The sequence below is a fragment of the Rhinopithecus bieti genome, unplaced genomic scaffold (genome assembly GCF_001698545.2).
Source record: "Rhinopithecus bieti isolate Rb0 unplaced genomic scaffold, ASM169854v2 scaffold_25530, whole genome shotgun sequence".
Classification (NCBI taxonomy): domain Eukaryota; kingdom Metazoa; phylum Chordata; class Mammalia; order Primates; family Cercopithecidae; genus Rhinopithecus; species Rhinopithecus bieti.
This window is the reverse complement of record NW_016811646.1, coordinates 2,440-25,444: the sequence shown is the minus strand read 5'-3', so window position 1 is coordinate 25,444 and position 23,005 is coordinate 2,440.

Genomic DNA, 23,005 nt, shown 5'->3' with positions numbered 1-23,005 from the left:
GACGCTTAATCATCAGATTCTCCAAGGTTAAAATGAAAGAAAAATTGTTAAAGGCAGCTAGAGAGAAAGGTCAGGTTGCATACAAAGAGAAGCCCATCAGAATAACAGTAGACCTCTCAGCAGAAACCCTACAAGCCAGAAGAAATTGGACGTCAATATTCAACATGTTAAAAAACATTCCAATAAAGAATTTTATATCTGGCCAAACTAAGTTTCATAGGTGAAGGAGAAATAAGATCCTTCTGAGATAAGCAAATGCTGAGGGAATTTATTATCACCAGATAACCACTGCCTTAAAAGTATTTCTGAAGGAAGCACTAAATATGGAAAGGAAAGATCATTACCAGCCACTACAATAACACACTGAAGTACACAGACCAGTGACACTATAAAGCAACCACACAAACAAGTCTTCATGACAACCAGCTAACATCATGATGACAGGATCAAATCCACACATGTCAATAATAACCTTGAAAGTAAACGGGCTATATGCCTCAATTAAAAGACACAGAGTGGCAAGCTGGAGAAAGAACCAAGACTCTTTGGTATGCTGTCCTCAAGAGATCCAGCTCACATGCAGTGGCATACACAGGCTCAAAATAAAGGGACGGAAAAGAAATCTATCTATCAAATGGAAAACTGAAACAAGCAGGGGTTGCAACTGCAATTTCAGACAAGACAGACTGTAAACCAAGAAAAATAGCAATATAAAAGAAGGACATTACACAATGGTAAAGGGTTCAATTTAACAAGAAGACCTAACTATCCTAAATATATATGAACCCAACACAGGTGCACCCAGATTCATAAAGCAAATTCTTAGAGAACTTTAAAGAGACTTGGACTCCCATACATTAATAGTGGGAAACTTCGACATTCTACTGACAGTATTAGACTGATCATCGAGGCAGAAAATTAATGAAGATATTCAGGACCTCAACTGAGCCCCAGATCAAGTGGACCTGATAGTTATCTACAAAACTCTCCACCCCAAACACCAGAATATAGATTCTTCTCATTGTCACATGGCACATTACTCTAAAATTGATCCAATAATTGAACATAAAACACTCCTTAGAGAGTGCAAAAGAACTGAAATCTTAACACTCTCTCAGATCACAGCACAATCAAATTAGAAACCAAGACTAAGAAATTAGCTCAAAACCATACAATTACATGGAAATCAAATAATCTGCTCCTGAATGACTTTTGGGTAAATAATGAAATTAAGGCAGTAATCAAGACGTTCTTTGAAACTAATGAGAACAAAGATACAACATACAAGAATCTCTGGGACATAGTTAAGGCAGCATTAAGAGGGAAACTTGTAGCCCTAAATGGCCACATCAAAAGTTAGATAGATCTCAATTTAACATCGTAACATCACAGCTAAAAAACTAGAGAACAAAAAGCAAGCCAATCCCAAAGCTAGCAGAAGAGAAGAAATAACCAAAATCAGGGCTGAACTGAAGAAGACTGAGACATGAAGAACCATTCAAAAGATCAACAAATCCAGGAGCTGGTTCTTTGAAAAAATTAATAAAATAGATAGACCACGAGTTAGACTAAGGAAGGAGAGAGAAGAACCAAATAAACACAATTAGAAATGACAAAGGGGATATTACCATTGACCCTCACAGAAATATAAATCATCATCAGAGAATATTATGAACACCTCTATGCACATAAACTAGAAAATCTAGATATGGATGAATTCCTGGACACATATACCCTCCCAATATTGAACCAGGAAGAAACTGAATTTCTGAAAAAAACCAGTGAAGAGCTCCAGAACTGAATCAGTGATAAATTGCCTACTAACAACAACAACAACAGCCCAGGAGCAGTGGATTTACAGTCAAATTCTACCAGATGTATAATAAGAACTGGTATCATTTCTGAGGAAACTATTCCAAAGAATTGAGGAGGAGGGACTCCTCCCTAATTCATTCTGTGAGGCCAGCATCATCCTGATACCAAAACCTGGCAGAAACATAATAAAGGATAACTTCAGACCAATATCCTTGATGAACATTGATGCAGAAATCCTAAGCAAAATACTGGCAAATAGAATCCAGCAGCACATCAAAAAGCTTATCCACCATGATGCAAGGTTGGTTCAACATTCATAAATCAATAAATGTAATTCATCATCTAAATGGAACTAAAGACAAAAACTACATGATTATCTCAATAGATGCAGAAAAGGCTTTCAATAAAATTCTACAAACACTTATGTTAAAAATTCTCAATAAACTAGGTATTGAAAAAACATACCTCAAAATAATAAGAGCCATCTATATGACAAATCCATAGCCAACATCATAATGCATGGACAAAACTTGAAGCATTTCCCTTGAAGACTGGCACAAGACAAGGCTACCCTCTCTCAACACTCCTATTCAAAATAGTACTGGAAGTCCTGGCCAGAGCAACTGGGCAAGAGAAAGAAATAAAGGGCGTTCGAATAGGAAGAAAGGAAGTCAAACTATCCCTGTTTGCAGATGACACAATCCTTTATGTAAAAAACTCTTAATCTCAGCCCAAAAGCTTTTTAAGCTGATGAACAACTTCACCAAAATCTAAAGATACAAAATTAATGTGCAAAAATTACTAACATTCATATACAGCAACAACAGTCAAGGTGAGAGGTGAATGAGGAATGCAGTGCTATTCACAATTGCCACAAAAAGTATAAAATACCTAGGAAAACAACTAACTAGGGAGATGAAAGATCTCTGCAAGGAGAACTACAAAACACTGCTCAAAGAAATCAGGGATGACAAATAAAATGGAAAAACAATGGAGAAACAAATGAAGAAACATTCCATGTTCATGTACAGGAAGAATCAGTATCAATAAAATGGCCATACTGCCCAAGGCAATTTACAGATGCAATGCTATTCCTATTAAACTACTAATGACATTCTTCATAGAACAGAAAAAGTGGTTTTGAAATTCCATGGAACAAAGAAAGAGGTTGGATAGCCAAGGCAATCCTAAGTAAACAGAACAAAGCTGGAAGCATCACACTACCCTTCTTTATACTACAGAGCTACAGTAACCAAAAGAGCACAGTACTGGTACAAAAACAGACACATAGACCAATGGAACAGCATAGAGATCCCAGAAATAAGGCCACACCTACAACTATCTGATATTTGACAAAACTGACAAAAATTAGCAATGGGGAGAGAAATCCCTATTCAAAAAATGGTACTGGGATAACTGGCTAGCCATATGCAGAAGATTGAAACTGGATCTCTTTTTTACACAATACACAAAATTTATCTCATGATGGATTAAAGAATTAAATGTAAAACCCCAAACTATAAAAACCCTGGAAAACAAGCTAGGCAATACCATTCCGGACATAGGAAAGGGCAGAGATTTCAAGATGAAGATGCCAAAAGCAATTGCAACAAAAGCAAAAGTTGACAAAAGTGATCTCATTAACTAAAGAGCTTTTGCACAGCAAAAGAAACTATCAACAGAGTAAATGGACAACCTACAGAATGGGAGAAAGTTTTTGCAAACTATGCATCTGACAAAGGTCTAATATCCAGCATCTTTAGGGAATTTAAATGTATAAGAATAAAACAATCCCATTAAATAGTGGGCAAAGGACATGAACAGACACTTTTCAGAAGAAGACATGCATTCAGCATACAAAAAAATGCTCAGCATCACTGATCATTAGAGAAATGTAAATAAAAACCACAATGAGGTACCACCTCACACCAGTCAGAATGGCTGTTATTAAAAAGTCAAAAAATAACAGATGCTGGTGAGGTTGCAGAAAAAAGAAACACTTATACACTGTTGGTGGGAGTGTAAATTGGTTCAACCACTGTGGAAAACAGTGTCGCAATTCCTCAAAGATCTAAAAGTAGAACTACTATTTGATCCAACAATCTCATTACCCAAAGTTAATATAAATCGTTCACTCATCAAGACACATGAACGCATATATTCATTTACCAAAGACATGGAATCAACCTCAGTGCCTATAAATGGTAGACTGGATAAAGAAAACTTGGCACATATACACCATAGAATACTATGCAGCCATTAAAAAGAATGAGATCATGTCCTTCGCAGGAGTATGGATGGAGATGGAGGCTGTTATGCTTAGCAAACTATCACAGGAACAGAAAAACCAAATACCACATGTTCTTACTTATAAGTGGAAGCTAAATGGTGAGAACACATGGACACATAGAGGGGAACAACAGATTCTGGGGCCTGTGGAGGGATGGAGGGTGGGAGGAGAGAGGGAATCTGGAAAAATAACTAATGAGTACTAGGCTTAATACCTGGGTGATGAAATAATCTGTACAGCAAACCCCCACGACACAAGTTTACCTGTGTAACAAATCTGCACATGTACCCTTGAACTTAAAAATAAAAGTTAAAAAAAGAATAATGCATCTTATGCCAACAAATTAGCAAATTGTTTTAAGTAAGAAAGTTTTATAAAGAAAAAAAAAATGTTGAAAATGTCAACATCTTGCAGTACAACCTCTGGGTGGAATTGTGTCCCTCATAAAAAATATGTTGGAGTCCTAACTCCCATTTTTACCTCAGAATGTGACCTCATTTGAAAACAGTGTCTTTACAGAGGTAATCAAATGAAAATGAAATTCATTAGGTGGGCTCTTGATATAGTTTAGTTATGTGTCCCCTCTAAATTTCATGTTGAAATGTAATCCCTAGTGTTGGTGGTGGGGCCTGGTGGGAGGTATCTGGGCAATGAGGGAGGATCCCTCACGGCTTGATGCTGCATTATGGTGAGTGAGTTCTCACTAGGTCTGGTTATTGCAAAGTGCGGTACCTCCCCCACTGCCCTCCCTTGTTCTTGTTCTCACCATGTGGGAAGCCTCCTCTCTCTTTGCATTCAACCATGAGTGAAAACCTCCTAAGGCCTCTCCAGAAGCAGATGCTGGTGCTATCCTTCCTGTACAGCCTGCAGAACCATGAGCCAATTAAACGTCTTTTCTTATACATTATGCAGTGATATGGTTTGGCTGTGTCCCCACCCAAATCTCATCTTGAATTGTACTCCCATAATTCCCACGTGTTGTGGGAGGGACCCAGTGGGAGATAATTGAATCATGCATGCGGTTCCCCCATACTATTCTCATGGTAGTGAATAAGCCTCACGAGATCTGACGGTTTTATCAGGGGTTTCTACTTTTGCATCTTCCTCATTCTCTCTTTGTCTGCTGCCATCTTTGAAGGATGGGACTTGCTCCTCCTCCTTACCTTCTGTCATGATTGTGAGGCTTCTCCAGTCATGTGGAACTGTAAGTCCAATTAAACCTCTTTCTTTTGTAAATTGCCTTGGGTATGTCTTTATCAGCAGTGTGAAAACAAACTAATACATGCACTCTCAGGTATTTCATTATAGCAATGCTAGAATGGCCTAATACAGCCCTAATCTTATATGACTGGCATCCTCACAAAAAGGGACAATTTAGACCACAGACAGACATGAACACAGGGAAGAAGCTGTGAAGACACACAGGGAGAAGGCAGGCCATGTGATTGCAGTGATGCATCTACAAGCTGAGGATCACCAAAGATTGCCACAAAACACCAGAAGCTAGATGTCAAGGCAGGTTTCTCTCCTAAAACCATGAGGGAGAGCATGGCCCTGCTGACACCTTGCTCTGTCCGTCTAACCTCCAGAACTGTGAGACAATAAATTTCTGTTGTTTTAAGCCACACAGTTTTGGGGACTTTGTTACGGCAGCCCTAGGAAATGAATATGCCCAATATAAGTGGCCTGTAATTTACATCTCTTATCTTCTCATTCTCACAGGCTAGCAATTCTGAGACACGTCCTGGTCATACTTAGTGTATATCTTTTCACTTAGAAACTGATTTGAATGTTGCAAAGGCCTATGCTGCCTGTTAAGCATTGTAATCATGTTGAATTACTATGATCTTATATTATTGCTCCATCCAACATCTTCTTGGGGCTTCTGATCCTCCTTTCTTTCTATACGCACACATGAATGATTCTTCTCCCATGTGAAAATATTGTCCAAGTGTCATGCCACAATATGTAAATGAGATTAACCAGGGAGGATTACGAACGAACTGGTTTGAGCCTTAGTCACAAGTCTGAGCAAAATCTCCCCTCAAATTCCAACTAGTTTTCAAAATATCTGGTATTTTAGAATGGCATAATCAGAGCCATAAGAAGGTGCAAAATGTGGCAGCCAGAAGTAGCAGGGATCAAGGTACCTCTGGTTTAACGACACTGTTCTGTGTAGCACTGCTTCTGCTCTGTTGTAAGTCTAGTCAGTCTAAGTTCAAAAGAGCTGAGCAAATTGTACCACGCAGTGCCCCAGCAACCAAGTAATGGCTTGGATTGCTTTGTTCATTAAAATATCATTTCTTTTTTTCCTCCTCATTGAAGCTTAATGGAGAGGGAGCTTCCTTTGAAGTTAACACATGGCAAGAAACAAGATAGGCATAGTCACCTTCTGTGCCCCTTACCCTCCCATTACCTCGGAATCACAGGAAGACAAACATGAAGCACATTTTATCAAATCTATATGAACAAGTTGATGACTGGGGATCTTATAATCCTGAAAGACTGCTGAATGCCACAGAATCACCCGTACTATTATTGAGCTTGAGACTATGTGACATTTGCTTAGAGTTGGCAGGCTCCCTTGTAAGGCGTTCAGCCCATCACCTTCCTGGCAGGCATCCCTGAACTTCCAGCCCAGGCACTTGTCTTGCATTTGCTCTTGTCTGCTTGTTCTGCTGCTCTGCAGATCTTCCCCATCATTCTGGTTTCAGCTCAGATGTCGCTTCACCAGGGGTCTTTCTGAATTCCCTTCATTCTCCTTTCTTTTTCCATTGCTTTGTCTTTATTACCCTGTTCTTTCTTCTCATTGCACTTGTTACTTCTACAATTTTTGTTTGTATATTTGCAAATATACATTATGATTCTCACAAATATACATATTCACATATACAATTCATATAAATATACATATACAATTGCATATACAGTTCTCATTTGTATATTTGTCACCACTCTCCAGCATAATGGAAAACTCCACAAAGTCACCTACCTTCCCATCCATACGTATTTGCTGAATGAATAAATGAATAAATGCTTACTAACTCTGTGATGAGAAATATTGGGTTGTCTCATCTGTAAAATTGGGACAATAATGGTCTTATAAGGATACGAGAAGAATTAAATGAGATAATGATTAAATGAGATAATAGATAAGTTCTAATGGCAAGAACTTGCATCTTTTTTTTATTTTAATTTTTACAGGAGCTCTTGAAATTAAGTACTAAAATACTACCTCCATTTTACAATAGGAGAACCAAGGTTCAAAGAGGTGAATTAATTTGCCAAAGCCCACAGAGCTGGCAAATGTTACAGCCAGCATTTGAACCCAGGGTTCCAGATTTCACAACTCTTAAGCTGTTTTTCCAAATTGCTGACAAGCTATACAGAAACAACTTGAGAAATCACAAGGATATTCAGGTCTGAATTCTGTTTCTTCTATTCTGGCCCCTGTCTAATCTAAGTCTTGTCTTAGTAGAAAAGCTCTGGGGACAGGACAAAATGGGAACAAATCCTAGAACCTCGGATCAACACGTTTATGAGGGAAAAAGAGAAAATAGCAAGATTTATTTTATGAAAAAATTTCTGTGGGCTAATATTTAAAGACACATTTTGGAATTTTGCAAAACCTACCATATTTCAGGGAGTTTAGAGGATATAGATACAAAGGAAAAGTATTATGCAGTTTTGGGAGACGTGATATGTTGACCTAGTGAAGCCTATAAATCAGTCACATAAAACCATATGAGCTAGTATTTGGGAGGTGCTGAGAAATCCTCCCACTTATTTCTAATGATCGAAAACACATTTAACAATGAAAGTCATTCAGTGTTTCTGAATAGGTAAGTTAGACGGTGATGATGAGATAGTTCGACGTCACATACATATACACGCACATATATAGATAAATTTGTTTCATCAAATAAAACTTGCTTAGTTTTACTTTCCCCCTTCTTTATATATATGTATATATACACACATACTCTTTATATACATATATATATACATACTCTTCCTGTGTTCTTAAAATAGGTCATAGAAACAGAATAACATTACCTTTTGATGTCTATCTAAAACCAAACATTCGCTGAAGATTCTTTTTTTTTTTTTTTGAAACAGAGTCTCACACTCTCACCCAGGATGGAGTGCAGTGGCACTCGGCTCACTGCAAGCTCTGCCTCCTGGGTTCGCACCATTCTCCTGCCTCAGCCTCCTGAGTAGCTGGGATTACAGTCGCCGCCACCATGCCCGGCTAATTTTTTTTTTTTTTTTTTTTTTTTTTTTTTTTTTTTTTTTTGTATTTTTAGTACAGACGAGGTTTCACTGTGTTAGCCAGGATAGTCTCAATCTCCTGACCTTGTGATCTGCCCGCCTCAGCTTCCCAAAGTGCTGGGATCACAGGCATGAGACACCGTGCCCGGCCTGAAGATTCTTATTCTTGGCAAAGCACCTTCGTCAGGCTTTTACAGGGCTAATTTGGAGAGCTAATACACATTCTCCAACAACTAAAACTTTCATTACATTAATTTTAATATTTGCATATAAAGAAATAGAGAACAATGGATTAAATTTTCTCTACAATAAGCTACCAAAAAATTGGAAGAAGTTAGTCCAAAGACAGTAAAATTAAGGGTTTTCTTATTTTAAAAAACTAGCTCATTTTGGGTTTTAGAGAGAAAAAATACACTCAATAAACTTGTGATATCAATATTTTATGAATTGTAATGGAAGATGCACACTGGCTTTCTTTCATCCTTTCATTCATTCACGTTCTGTCAGTCTTTGTACCCTGTTGTGTTCCAAAAAGGTGTGTTGAGGTGTGTCAAATCCATGTAATGAGCCAATTCTTCAATATTTATGGCGAGGAAAAGTATGCCTTCTCTCACGATTCACATTGGTCTCCTTGCTGTTCCTTGAACACGACAGGCATGCTTCCACCTCAGGGTCTTTGCCCTTGGAAAATTCACATCCTCTTCCTGGATAGCCACATGGCTCACTCACTTGCCTGTGGGTCTTTGAGACATTCCTTGACTGAGCAATTTAACAATGTCCATGCTGCCTCAAGTCATGCTATACTTTCGTTAACTTCCCAACTCCCTCTTCTGCTTTCTTGATTCCATAGTACTTCACATCACTTAATATACTAAATATTCCACTTCTTTTTAAAAACAGTTTGTTTAAATTCCAGGAAGGCAAGGATTTTTTTTGCCTGGTTTGTTCACTGCTGGTTTCCTTTGGAAATATTTGTGTTTAGCACATAAATATTTGTCCAATGAATGAGTGAATGCATATGTAAATATATTCTCTATTATAATGAAATTATCAAACTGTGATATTGACAGACAGAGTGGGATTGGCAGCTTTTAATAGGAAACATCTTGGAGAACAAGTTGCAGCACTATAAGGCATCCATTTTCAGCCTTGCAAGCAAATGAGATTTGCCTGTGAGAAGGGGCCTAAAGTCCCCTCCTTTTGTCATTGTACACAGAGGGACTCTCATCCAAGACAGAACACTCAGCTTAGACAGAGAGGGCCATGGCATTGTGTGGCCATTTCTGGAGTTGACGATCAAACAGCAAGACCTTTCAGCGATTGGCTGAAAAAAAGGAGCCAACATTGCATACCTGTCAGCCAGGCTACCCAAGGCCAGAGCCACATAAGACTCCCTTAGGAAATAGTGGACCATGCCCGATCTGTTTCCTTAGGTGCCCTGGTCACCAACTGTTCTTTAATACAGAGTAATTAAAGGCTGACATACCATTCTTTGAAATCTTCTAATTGTAGGTATTTTAAGGCCTTGATTACCACCTATTTCATAGAGTTATATGATAAATAATGTAAGTAAAAAGCGTATCAAGATGGCCAGTACTTATTGTGGCTATCATTTTATTATATACAACCTTGTATATAATACGTCAGAAAGAGTCATGGAAAACCTTGAAATGGAAAAAATAAAAACTAAAAAGAAAAGTTGCTGGATGTTTTATCTAATGCCCCTTTCCAGATAATCTGTGAATTTCAGCATCTTTAAGCCATTTTACAACTCTGTAAGTTATACAAAACTGTAGTAATGCAAATTATTCTTGTCCACAAAAATGCAAATGAACTTTCCTCAGCAGAGATACAACTGGCTCATACCCTGTGGATATTGAGCAGTTCTGCGTCTGTTGACAAATTTGTCTCAGCATTTTTAATTGCCCATAAATGTGTCTGCTCTTTGGATTCGCCTCTGAATAGGTTGTGACTTATCACCAATCCCCTTTTTATATTTAATAGTTTAAACAATATCTTTGATGTGTTCATTTCTATTTTTATGAAGATGATTTTATCCTTTCAAATATATTCTTTAACAAATATATAGCTACTGTTATAGACTATAGATTCAGTCATAAGCAGCAAATCATTTTATTATTTTCATACACTTTTTAGGTAAGTATGTTTCTTTTAATAAATATGCAGAGTGCATATTCAGGTGTTAATTTGTATTCATAAAATTCTTAAAACTCAAAATTGCTTAAAACATTTTAGAAAATGGTGGGAGAGGAAGTGAAATAGATACAGTGGTGGGGAATGTCAAAGGAAGGAAGAATGTAAAAAACTAAGATTGTGAAAGACCTGGTGTGCTAGACTCCAGAGTTTGGATTTAGTTCTGAAAACTCCAAATTCCATTTGAGGTTTTAGGGGAGGCTAACCCTAAGGACACTGTTGCAGAACATTTTATCAATTTGAGGATATCACAGCTCTATCTAGTGCTGTTCTGTTACATTTTTCTTTCCAAGGGGATCAGGCCCCATGGATGTGGTAAGTTATTTATAATGTAAAGCCTGTTACACGTTGCCCACTGGCAAGAGCAAAGCTCGCAAGTACCTTTTCCCTCCTGACTTCAAGTGAATGGCTGATATCCTATTATTAATGAGGATAGATTTTTCTTGGCATTTAAAAAAAGAAAGTTGAATTGTGTAGACTGGACAGCTTTGATGGAGTTAAGATTCAGGTGCCCAGAGTGGGCAACCAAAGACTGGGCTATTCCAGAACGATTTCATTAGCTGCCCTGGTCAACAACTGTTCCTTCCTTAAGAGAAACTAAAGACTGATATAACCCTTTGAAGATTTATAATTTTTGTGTTTTGAGGTCTTAACACTGTTAATGAAAAGGAGTCAGGCTCTGTAATATGTTTACACAGGTTTATTCTGAGGGAAATATGAGTGACCAAGGTCCAAGGCATAGTCTCAAGAGCTCCTGAGAACATTTGCCCAAGATGGTTGGGTTATAGCCTGACTTCTATACATTTTAGGGGGACAGAAATTTTAGGCAGAGACATAAATCAGTACATGTTAGGTGTATAGTGGTTTGGCCCAGAAAGGCAGCACATCTCACAGTGGAGGATTCCAGGTCAAATGTAGATTTAAAGATTTCCTGATGGCAACTGGTTGAAAGGGTTAAGCTCTGCCTGAAGAGTTGAAATCAGTAGAAAGAAATGTTTGTAGTTAAGATAAAGGGGAGTGTGGAAACCAAGGTCCTTGTTATGTAGATGAAACCTCCCAGTAACAGACTTTAGAGAATAGTTTGTAAATATCTGGCCCTAGAAGGTGCCAGACTTTTAGTTAAATTTCTCCTGAATCAGGAAAAGACCCAGAAAGGAAAGGGAATTACCTATAGAATGTAGATTTTCCCCACAAAAGACAGCTTTGCAAGTCCATTTCAAAATATGTTATAAAAATATATTTCGGGATAAAAAGTTTCAATTTCTTTCAGGGCTTGCTATCTGCTATGTGATTTTATGCTAGAGTCAGGTTGGAGTTTGGCATCTTATTGCTGCAAAGTCTGTTTTGTCAGTCTTAAGATCTCCGTTCTAATATTAATGCTGGTCAGTTGTGTCTCTATTCCAAAGAGGAGGATAAAATGAGGCAACCCCTCCTTCACATCATGGCCTGAACTAGTTTTTCAAGTTTACTTAGGAATGCCCTTGAGAGAGGAATCCATTTAATCAGTTTAGGAGCTTAGAATTGTATTTTTGGTTTACAACTACTGTATAGAGTTATGTGATAATTAAAATAAGATAATTTGAGTCACTACAGTAGCTAGCCCCTATTGTGGCTACTATTTAGCCACATCCCTTACTGTCACCCCTCAGAGAATTGTGTCCTTACAAGTTTTTTCTCTATTCGAGTATATCACATGTTACACAAACAAGGTAAAAACACATGGTTTATAAAAAGAAAAACAAAGACCTCGAAATACTTGCCATAAATTAGTTTTACAAAGTTCCACCAGAGTCAGGGCACTCCATTAAATTCCTAGAGCCCACAGTTCAGGGAAGTCCCCAGGCCCAGGATACAATCGCTCCTGATTCTGAGGGCATGTATCCAAACACATGGCCTGCTGAAAACAAATGCATTTTAATCTCAATGACTCTCTAAGATTAAGGCGTTGAAATGTCTTTACTATTCTTAAAATTGCGGCATTTTCCCTACTTGCACCAGGCTGAGGGATGGCCCTTTTGACTCTGCTGGCCCTGGGCAGTCCCTCCTCTATAGGGTGCAGACTTGGCTCATGATTATGGTGACCCCTCACCACCAGGAGGCCAGCCCAGAGTTCGATGTTCCCACCAGTTCCAGACTCCTCCCTGAGCAAGGCAGAATAATGTGGTAGGCAGAATAATGGCCCCCAAAGACATCCGTTTCCTCATCTCTAGAACCTGTGAATGTTACCTTATATGGGAAAAGAAACTTGGCAGATGTGAGAAAGTTAGGGATCTTAAAATGAGGAGATTATTCTGGATTAGCTTATCTGAATGGGCTCTAAATGCAATTACAAGTACCCTTTAAAAGGGAGGCAGGGCCGGGCGCGGTGGCTCAAGCCTGTAATCCCAGCACTTTGGGAGGCCGAGAAGGGTGGATCACGAGGTCAGGAGATCGAGACCATCCTGGCTAACATGGTGAAACCCCATCTCTACTAAAAAATACAAAAAAAAAAAAAGCTAGCCGGGAGAGGTGGTGGGCGCCTGTAGTCCCAGCTACTTGGGAGGCTGAGGCAGGAGAATGGCGTGAACCTGGGAGGCGGAGCTTGCAGTGAGCTGAGATCCGGTCACTGCACTCCAGCCTGGGCGACAGAGTGAGACTCCGTCTCAAAAAAAAAAAAAAAAAGAGAGGCAGAAGAGTCAGAGAAAGAGATGTGATGGTGGAGGCAGAGATTGGAGTGATGCAGCCACAATCCAAGCAATGCCAGCAGCTGCCAGAAGGTGGAAGAAGCAAGAAACAGTTTCTCCCTTAGAGACTGCAGAAGGAGTATGGCCCTACTAACACCCTGAGTTTGGACTTCTAGTTTCCTGCAACTTTGAGACAATAATTTTCTTTTGTTTTAAGCCAAAATAAATAAAGCACATTAAATAAATAAACAAACAAATAATGATTGTGAAATGGGTAGATGTGTTTTTTGGCTATTAATAAAATCATCCACGTGTTTTAGTTCAATAGAAGTGATTTGAATGGAATCTGAAATGCAAGGCAGATGTCAAACTCCACATGATATAAAGTCGCCAGAAGCTTCTGCACTGATAACCCCTTGAATGCATTAGGCCTGGGGCATCTAGCTTAAATGATTCTAAACTCCCAGTTTCAACACACCAAGATTCAATCACTACAGCTGTCATGCATTTATTTGCTTACTTTATGGTAGAACTCTAGAAACATGAACGTCTGCCTTTACAGAAGTTGGCAACATAAACAACATGCTATGCAGGAACATGAAAAGGTAGCAAGATGATCCATTGGCAAGTAAAAACAAGGAAGACACAGAGTGCCTGGCATCTTATTGAAGTAATGAGGTTAAAAGAATCTTCTAGGAGGGAAAGAATGTGGGCTGTGTCCATTCAAGTTTCTTCCTGCTCATCGGCATGTTTTCCAGTTGAGATAGCTCACCAATGGGAGGTATAATGAGATAAGCAGCCAGAAACTGGGTCATAGTGCCTTGACTTAAATACATACTTCAGTCTTTAAACTTGAACCCTGTCTAATTCCACCATGTGAAAAACTTAAATGCTAGCTCTGTAGATTCTAGTGTAAATCAATCCAATGATAATAGTAACTAACATTTACTTAACATTTTCATCTCTTTTCTCCTATAGATCTCTTAACAAACCCATGAGATAAATACTTATTATCTCCAATTTGTAGCTGAGGTTACTGATGTTTTGGGAACTTAAGTAATTTGCCCAAAGTAGTCACAACACTTGAGAAGTAATAGAATTAGGATTTAAGCCCAGGCAGCCCAATTCCAGACCCCATAGCTTGATCACTATTGCCTAATTCCACTTGCTTTGGGGGAAATGTAACCACTAGATGTTGTAAAAACAGACCAAAACACTAAAAAAAAGTTCAGTGGGGGCTGGGTGTGGTGGTTCATGCCTATAATCCCAGCACTTTGGGAAGCCCACAGGGGCAGATTGCTTGAGCCCAAGAGTTTGAGCCCAGCCTGTGCAACATGGTGAAATTCTGTGTCTAGCAAAACAAATACAAAAATTAGCTAGGCATGGTTGCATGCACCTGTAGTCTAAAAGGGAGGCTGAAGTGGGAGGATTGCTTGAGCCAGGGAGGCCGAGGTTGCAGTGAGCTGTGATGGTGTCATTGTACTCCAGCTTGGGTGACAGAGACAGACACTGTCTCAAAAAAATAAAAAAAGAAAAGAAAAAAAAGGAAAAAAAATGCTCATTGGGATAAATCACGTATATTAAATACAAGGGAAAGAACACACAACTCATCCTTGAAAATCTCTTTTCCTCCCTCATTCATTTAAAGGCTATAGGTTAATAGAAAATGCACAGTAAGAAAGAATCCAGTCTGCATGTTTCAACCAAAATTATCCCAGTAAGGGCTCAGAATTATCACCAGCAGCATTTAAATATAGTAGCTTGATACTAACAGTTAACTTACTGAACATATACTGAAAATAAGCCACTGTCCCAAGGACTTTACATATGTTAATACATTAAGTATTCATAAAGTCCCTGTGAAGCAGGCATTCTTAGTATTCCTATTTTACAGATGAGGCACTTGAGGTATGTAACTCATACAAACAGTTAGGGGCATGGTTTGAATTTGAGACTCCTAGGCTGACTCTAAAGTCTACATACTAGAGTATTCTGCTGTGCTCCCTTTTAAGAATATGGAGTGCTGTCTATTTTACCCTATACATGCTATTAGCAACAGTTTTTCACAGCCAATTGGATGCTCAATATTTACATCTGTGTGTATAGCTCTTCTGAGTATTTGCAAAGAAGTTTCACGTACCATATGTTATTTGATACAATATTTCTATAAGGAAGGCAGTGCCTTTGCCACAGTCCCTGTTTCACAGATGAGAAAAACAGAAAACCAGAGGGACTAAGTCATTTGCCTGATGTTACACAGTTCAGAAAGGCAAGAATGAGAATTAGAAATTAAGCCTTTTGCTCCTTGTTGATGGCATCATATTATTTGAATGTGGTTAACAACAATATAGCGGTGTTTTGGAGTTCACATATGTTTAGTTTTTAGAGCAGGCTTTCAGCTACCATATTCCTAAATCAGGGGTACTGCTTCATTGCCAAAAGCTGGAGCAAGAAATCTGTATATAGGATTGATTGTAGAGATCCATTACATACCCAAAATGCCTTGGACCTAAGTTAAGAGCATACTCTATGGGTGACTTACAGATATATGAAAAAACAGTGGGTCTGTTTACTGGTTTAGCATCTAGTTCTTTTATAAACAGGAACATGTTTCCCAAATTCCAGTCATTCACCTATGCTTCTTTGTGATTTTGACTTATCAATGTATCACCTGTGCAAGTTTATGCAATATACTTTTTTCAGTAGATTTGATAATTTCATTTAGCCTAAGCAATAAAATATGAAACTACAGGTTTGATATTTGAGTTGTAGTTTTTCAAATATGCACTAAAATAAATACAAAATGATAACCTAAAGCCAGGTCTCAAGGAATAAGGAGAAGTTTGAGGTGGGCTTTGTCAAGGAGAGCTTGGCAGTAGAGGATCATACCAGTGAATTCAAGGGTTCTGGCATCCTGCTATGCTATTATTTTTTATTTGCCCAGATATTAATAAAGAAAACTTTTTTTCTTCTTGAAAAAGTTTACTGAGATGGAGGGAAAGTTTCAGTTGTTCATGACGTAATATAGAAATATGATGGGAATTCATTATGACAGAAGCAAACAGTTCAGAGGTGGTAAAATAGTACATAGGCACAAAATTTATTCTTAGATAAAGGGCAAGAGACTCTAAGATTTTGCCAATCCTTTTCTCTTTTGGTGCAGTGGGGAGGGGATACTGGTTGTTGGATTTCCAGAGAGATGTTGGATTTTTCCATAAGTATTTGAGGGCCATAATATAACCCTCTGCTACACATCCCTCCCAACTTCCATCTCACATTATAGTTAAGCATGATTCTCATTTGAATTATAGACACAGAAACTGCATCAGATATACAAGTGGGGGATTTTCAAGGATGGAAACAGCATTATTTAATTTAGTTTAATTTAACCATTGCAATAACCTCCTATTACTGATACTGTCATCTGCATTTTGAAAATGGAAAAATAGGCTAATAAACTTTGTAACTTGCAAAGAAATAGATAGATAGAAAATGGTAGAGTTGTGATTTAAATCTTTATCTCTGGAATTGATTTAAAGATGGCCACAAAATCTTTTCTACTCTTCCAACAAGGGGATGAAGTCTAATTTTCCTTTTTTGGATTAGGCTAGACTTAGTGACTTTAAAATCCTTAGTGGATTAGGCTAGACTTAGTGATGAATAGAATCCAGTGGAAGTTATGTTCTGGAATTTCTGAGCCTGAGTCATACAAAAGTATTGCAGCTTCTGCTTGGGATTCTGGAAAAACCTGCTCTCTAGACATGCCCTCTCAGAATATTTCCCAGTGGAAGTCAGCCACCATGCTTTGAGGATGCCCAAGTGGCCCCATGGAGAGGCTCACAGGGAGACTGACTGAGGTCCCCAGTGGGCAGTCCTGGCTGAACTTCCAACAGACAACACTAACTTCCCAGGAATGTCATTAAGTTCTCCTCAACATCTAGCCCAGTTGAGCCTTCAGATGACTCTAGCCCTAGCTAATATCTGACTGCAATTACACAAGAGGCTCTAAATATAAAAATGTTGATTCTTTATCTTCGTTCTCAATAATTTCTTGGGGCCACTCCAAAAATGCAGACTAGTTCTTGGCATGGATTTTGAAAATACATCCCGAGTCATGAAAATAAATAGCTAAATTGGCATCCATCACCTACATGCTAACCGTCTTGCCAGAACAAAGATTTCTTTGGCATGTATGTGTACACGTGCTCTGCATTACCATCAACAGCACAGTCATTATGTTAGCAAGTGTGTACTCTATTATAGTTTAATTAACTAAGGCAGAGGTGGGGAATTAGCTCACTGATACACCTGTCTTGGACTTGATATATTCAGTGGGCTGATCTAATATCTAATCCAAAGGATTAATATTATCTTGCTTATTGTTTTTTGACATAACAAACAATTTTCCCATACCTAATGGTTAAATCATTAAGAACAGAGCATTTAAAGAGTAAGTGCTAAAAAGGAACTAGAGAACTTAGAACAATGATGTATTAGTCTGTTCTCACACCCCTGATAAAGACACACCCTAGTCTGGGCAATTTACAAAAGAAAGAGGTTTAATTGGACTTACAGTTCCATATGGCTGGGGAGGCCTCATGATCATGGCAGAAGGCAAGGAGGAGCAAGTCCTGTCTTTTACGGATGGCAGTAGGCAAAAAGAGAGCTTGTGCGGAGAAACTCCTTTTTTTTTATTTGAAACGGAGTCTTGCTATATCTCCCAGGCTGGAGTGCAGTGGTGCAGTGGTGTGATCTTGGCTCACTGCAACCTCTGCCCCCCGAGTTTAAGTGATTCCCCTGCCTCAGCCTCCCAAGTAGCTGGGATTACAGGTGCCTGCCACAACGCCTGGCTACTTTTTGTATTTTTAGTAGAGATGGAGTTTCACCATATTAGCCAGGATGGTCTCGATCTCCTGACCTCCTGTTCTGCCCGCCTCAGCCTCCCAAACTGCTGGGATTACAGGCGTGAGTCACTATGCTCGGCCGAGAAACTCCCATTTTTAACACCATCAGATCTCATGAGACCCATTCACTATCACGAGAACAGCAGGGGAAAGCCCCGCCCCCATGATTCAGTCATCTCCCACCAGGTCCCTCCCACAACAGGTGGGAATTATGGCAGCTACAAGATGAGATTTGGGTAGGGACACAGAGCCAAACCATATCAAATAACTAAACTGCTTATTTCAAATGACAGAAAATAAAGGGTAAACATTTTCTAAAGCCACAGCCCAAATGAAGAGCAGAGTAAGATGAATGAAATTGCTCAATCATCTCCCTCTTGTCCAACTTCTTTTTAATATACTTTCCATGCCTCCTTTTCCTTGCAATGCATGTATCTCCCTATTCCATTTTTTGGTACCCTATCTCATCCTTGGTCTGTTAACTTTCCCCCGTGTCTTTTGTCCTTTCCATTTTTCATCATAACCCAATGGCAATTTCAAGCAATTACAGTATTTTAAAAAATGTGTATAGTACTTACTGAACGACTATTTTTCTAGTTCTTAATTACATCATAGTTATCTCAAAAGGAAATATAGAATCACCTAACTGAATTATATTATTACTTACTTCTCTGTGTCTGATAATTCTGACAATTTATTTTTGCCTCAGGCCTACTATTGATATAATGTTTTAGTTTATATGCTTTAGTTTATATGCTTAATTATGGTTTACTTATTTATTTAGATACATGGTCTAACTCTGTCACTGAGACTGGAGCACACTGGTATGGTCATAGTTCACTGTAACTCTGAATTCCTGGAATCAAGTGATCCTCCTCCTGCCTCAGCCTTCTGAGTAGCTAGGACTACACAAACACACCACCACACTCAGCTAATTTTGTTATTTTAAAAAACTTTTTTTTAGTACAAAAGGACATTAATTATCATTTCCTTTTTAAAAAGAGAATACACTTCATTAACTGTTATTAATTTGGAAAGACTCATTTTGAATTAGTGAAGAGCCTTGATTACATTTGCATGTGTTTTATTTTTCATGAAGTTTTAAATATTTTATCCTAAGATAACAAAATTGTAGGCCAACACTGTGTACTTAATAGAGGTCTTCGGAGACCTAATGCACAGAAATGATAATGTGTATGACAGTTTGAAATAAAGTTTAAAAAATAAAAATGTACTCACCAGACACTTTCCTCAAATATTTATCAAGAGAAAAGTATTTGAAATGAAAGAAGTATGCTTTCCAGTGTAGACTGAATGTGCTGGGAAATTGGGAGGAAATCTAGGTAGCATGGAGTGTCCAAGTTCTCCAGCTGTCCTAGAGTGACCCCATATAATCTTCAAGCATAAGCAGAGTGTAATTGCCCCATGGGCTCTTCCTGCCTGCTGCACAGACAAAACCAGTTCACTGAGACCATGGTATTGCAGCAAAGAAAGAGTTTAACTGATGCTATGCTAGCCACACAGAAGATGGAGGTATTACTCAAATCAGTCTACCTGAAGGCTTGGAGGTTAGGGTTTTTCAAGGATAGTTTGGTGAGCAGGGAACTGGGGAATGGGTGATACTAATTGGTTGGGGATACATTCATAGGGGTGTGAAAAACAGTCCTGGTGTGCTGAGTTTGCTTCTGAGTGGGGGCCTCAGGACTGGTTGAGTGATGAGTGCCAAGTCTGGATGGGGTCAGTCAGTGGCCAGAATGCAAACGTCTGAAAGATATCTCAAAAAACCAATCTTAGGTTCTACAATAGTGATGTTATCTATAAGAACAATTGGAGAAGTCAAAAATCTTGTGACTTTTGGCCATATGACTCTAGAGCCAGAAGGAATTGTCGAAACTATGCCTATGTTTTAGCAGAATTCAGACCTCTCTCCTAATCCTAATCTTGTGGCCTTTCATTAGTCTTACAAAAGGAGTTTCAGACCCTGAACTTGGAGAGGATCAGATTTAGGAAGGTACTATTCTCATCCTTGCTTCAAGGTTAAATTATAAACTAAATCCCACCCGTGGTTAGATTGATCTACATCCAGGAATGAGCAAAAACAGCCAGCCTGTGAGGCTAGAAGCAATATGGAGCCAGCCGTGTTAGACTTCTCTCACTTTCATAATCTTTGCAAAGGCAGTTTCAAGATCACAAGAAGTTGCCTGCAGCCGGGATGTGAGGCTGGTAGAATTAAAGGTGTCTACCTCTATGGTACAAATGGAAAAACAAAAGACAAATTAGTAAAATAAAGCAATACCTACAAAAACAAGCCTATGAGGGATGCCAAGGCAGATATACATGTGAGAAGATAATAGAAAGACTCAGTGTTCATTATGTGACCTGAATACCATGTTTTATGGCCCAGCAAACTATCTGCAATGCCCCATCTGTCCCAAAGGAGAAGAGCCTCTGGATACTCCTTCAAACAGATTCCTTTTCCCTCAGTATTAAAAAGTCTGGTTTTAAAGAGAATCTCATCTTGCATTTGAGCATTATTTTATAAGAAAGAAATGCATTTTCTACCAAACCTCACTAATTTATTTATTTATTTATTTTTTATTTTTAATTTTTTTTTGAGGCAGAGTCTCGCTCTGTCACCCCGACTGGAGTGCAGTGGCCGGATCTCAGCTCACTGCAAGCTCCGCCTCCCGGGTTTACGCCATTCTCCTGCCTCAGCCTCCCGAGTAGCTGGGACTACAGGCGCCCACCACCTCGCCCGGCTAGTTTTGTATTTTAGTAGAGAGGGGTTTCACTGTGTTAGCCAGGATGGTCTCAATCTCCTGACCTCGTGATCCGCCCGTCTCGGCCTCCCAAAGTGCTGGGATTACAGGCTTGAGCCACCGCGCCCGGCAGACCTCACTAATTTATACTACCAATTCAGACAATTTCTGAGTTTAGATTTATGTTTCCACTATGAACAAAGATACTTCAATGAATGATCATTACAAAGACAAAACTCGAAGGTTAACTAAATCACCAAATGAAGAAAACGGTCTCCTGGTTATTATAAGAATTGCCATTTAGGCAAACAAAAGCAATCTCAATCTACATATCCTATATATGCTCAATAAATATTGCTTAAGTTAAATTTGCTAAAACTCATAATCTATGTAAGATGCACGCTGAAATGGAGAAAAACACCAGGGCTGCATTATTTCACATATAGCATGAGAACAACCCGGTTATACACTAAAAGAGGCTCTCTGAATTTTCAAAAATTTTGTTTTCTTTTGTGAGGATTTACAGTATCATTTACAGTACATACAAGAGACCACTTCCGTAACCCACAACTTAGAGTGTACCTCAGGGAAATTGTCATTAGAAAGTCAAACACAGAGTAACCATCAGGGGGTTACAACAAAGAAATCACAAATAATAGTAAGCTGCAAACTCAAAGTGTCCAAAACTAAATTTGGCATGCCTTCCTCACCCCTTCTAAATTTGGCCCTTGTACTAAGCCCACCATTCTAACTGGCCAAAGAACTCCAAGTCTCATAATGAGCTTCTTGATTTATACAGCATCAGTTAATCATGAAATCCCCTGTTTCTTTAGTTTTATCTATTTCCATTTCCATGATTTATATCGTTATCCTCTTGTATCTGGATGCTTCAGACAGATTCCTTTAATCCAGCCTCAACTTTAGTTAATCAAACCTATCTCCTGCTATTTAAAATCTTGATTTCATTGTGTCATTCCCTTACTTACAACCTTTAGTGGCTCTCTATTTCCAAGCATGTTAAATCATTGTTCCCTGCATGGCTTCAGGAATCTTTATTCTAGTTATACATACATCTCTCTTGCATCTATCACTTCTCCTCAGCTTGGAATCCTATATACTAGTAAGGTCAGTCACCAACTTTTTCTACAAATACATCACACTTCCTGCTTACACTGCATCTTACATCATCCTGTTTTCAGAAAATTTCAACCCCTTCCATCTCCATTTATCTCTCCTTCCAAGACAAACTCAAGTCCTGCCTGCTTTCTTTATCCTTCCAGCTCTTACATATCTCCTGTGGCCTCCCCTTTTGAGTTATTTACTGTAGTCCAACTTAGAGGGCTCTCTATAGCTTCAGATGTGCTCACTTTGTTTCTTCGAGTGAGCTGAAGTTTCTTGAAAGCCTTTCTCAATCACACCTTCCATCTCCAATAAGTGTAGGCCCCCAAATTGTCTGCCCATACTGTACCTTGCACTTTTCCATCATGGCACTCACCACATTTGGAATTGTTTGTGTTTCCCTGCTGGGCCATGAACTTTTTCATGTAAATAGTCTCAACCATCTAGTCTGTGCATCATTGTGTCCCAAAGATCATTGTGTCCTCCAGTGCACAGCACACATACATTGCCTCAGAAACTTTTTTTTTTTTTTTTTAATTCTTTAAGTTCTGGGATACATGTGCAAAATGTGCAGGTTTGTTACATAGGTATATGCATGCCATGGTGGTTTACTGCAGCCACCAATCCATCATCTACATCAGGTACTTCTCCTAATGCTTTTCCTCCCCTAGCTCCCCACACCCCAATAAGCCCCAGTGTATGATGTTCCCCTCCCAGTGTCCATGTGTTCTCATTGTTCAACTTCTGTTTATGAGTCAGAATATGCGGTGTTTGGTTTTCTGTTCCTGTGTTAGTTTGCTGAGAATGATGGTTTCCAGCTTTGCCCATGTTCCTGCAAAGGACATGAGCTCATCATTTTTTATGGCTGCATAGTATTCCATGGTGTATATGTGCCACATTTTCTTAATCCAGTCTGTCACTGATGGACATTTGGGTTGATTCCAAGTCTTTGCTATTGTGAATAGTGCC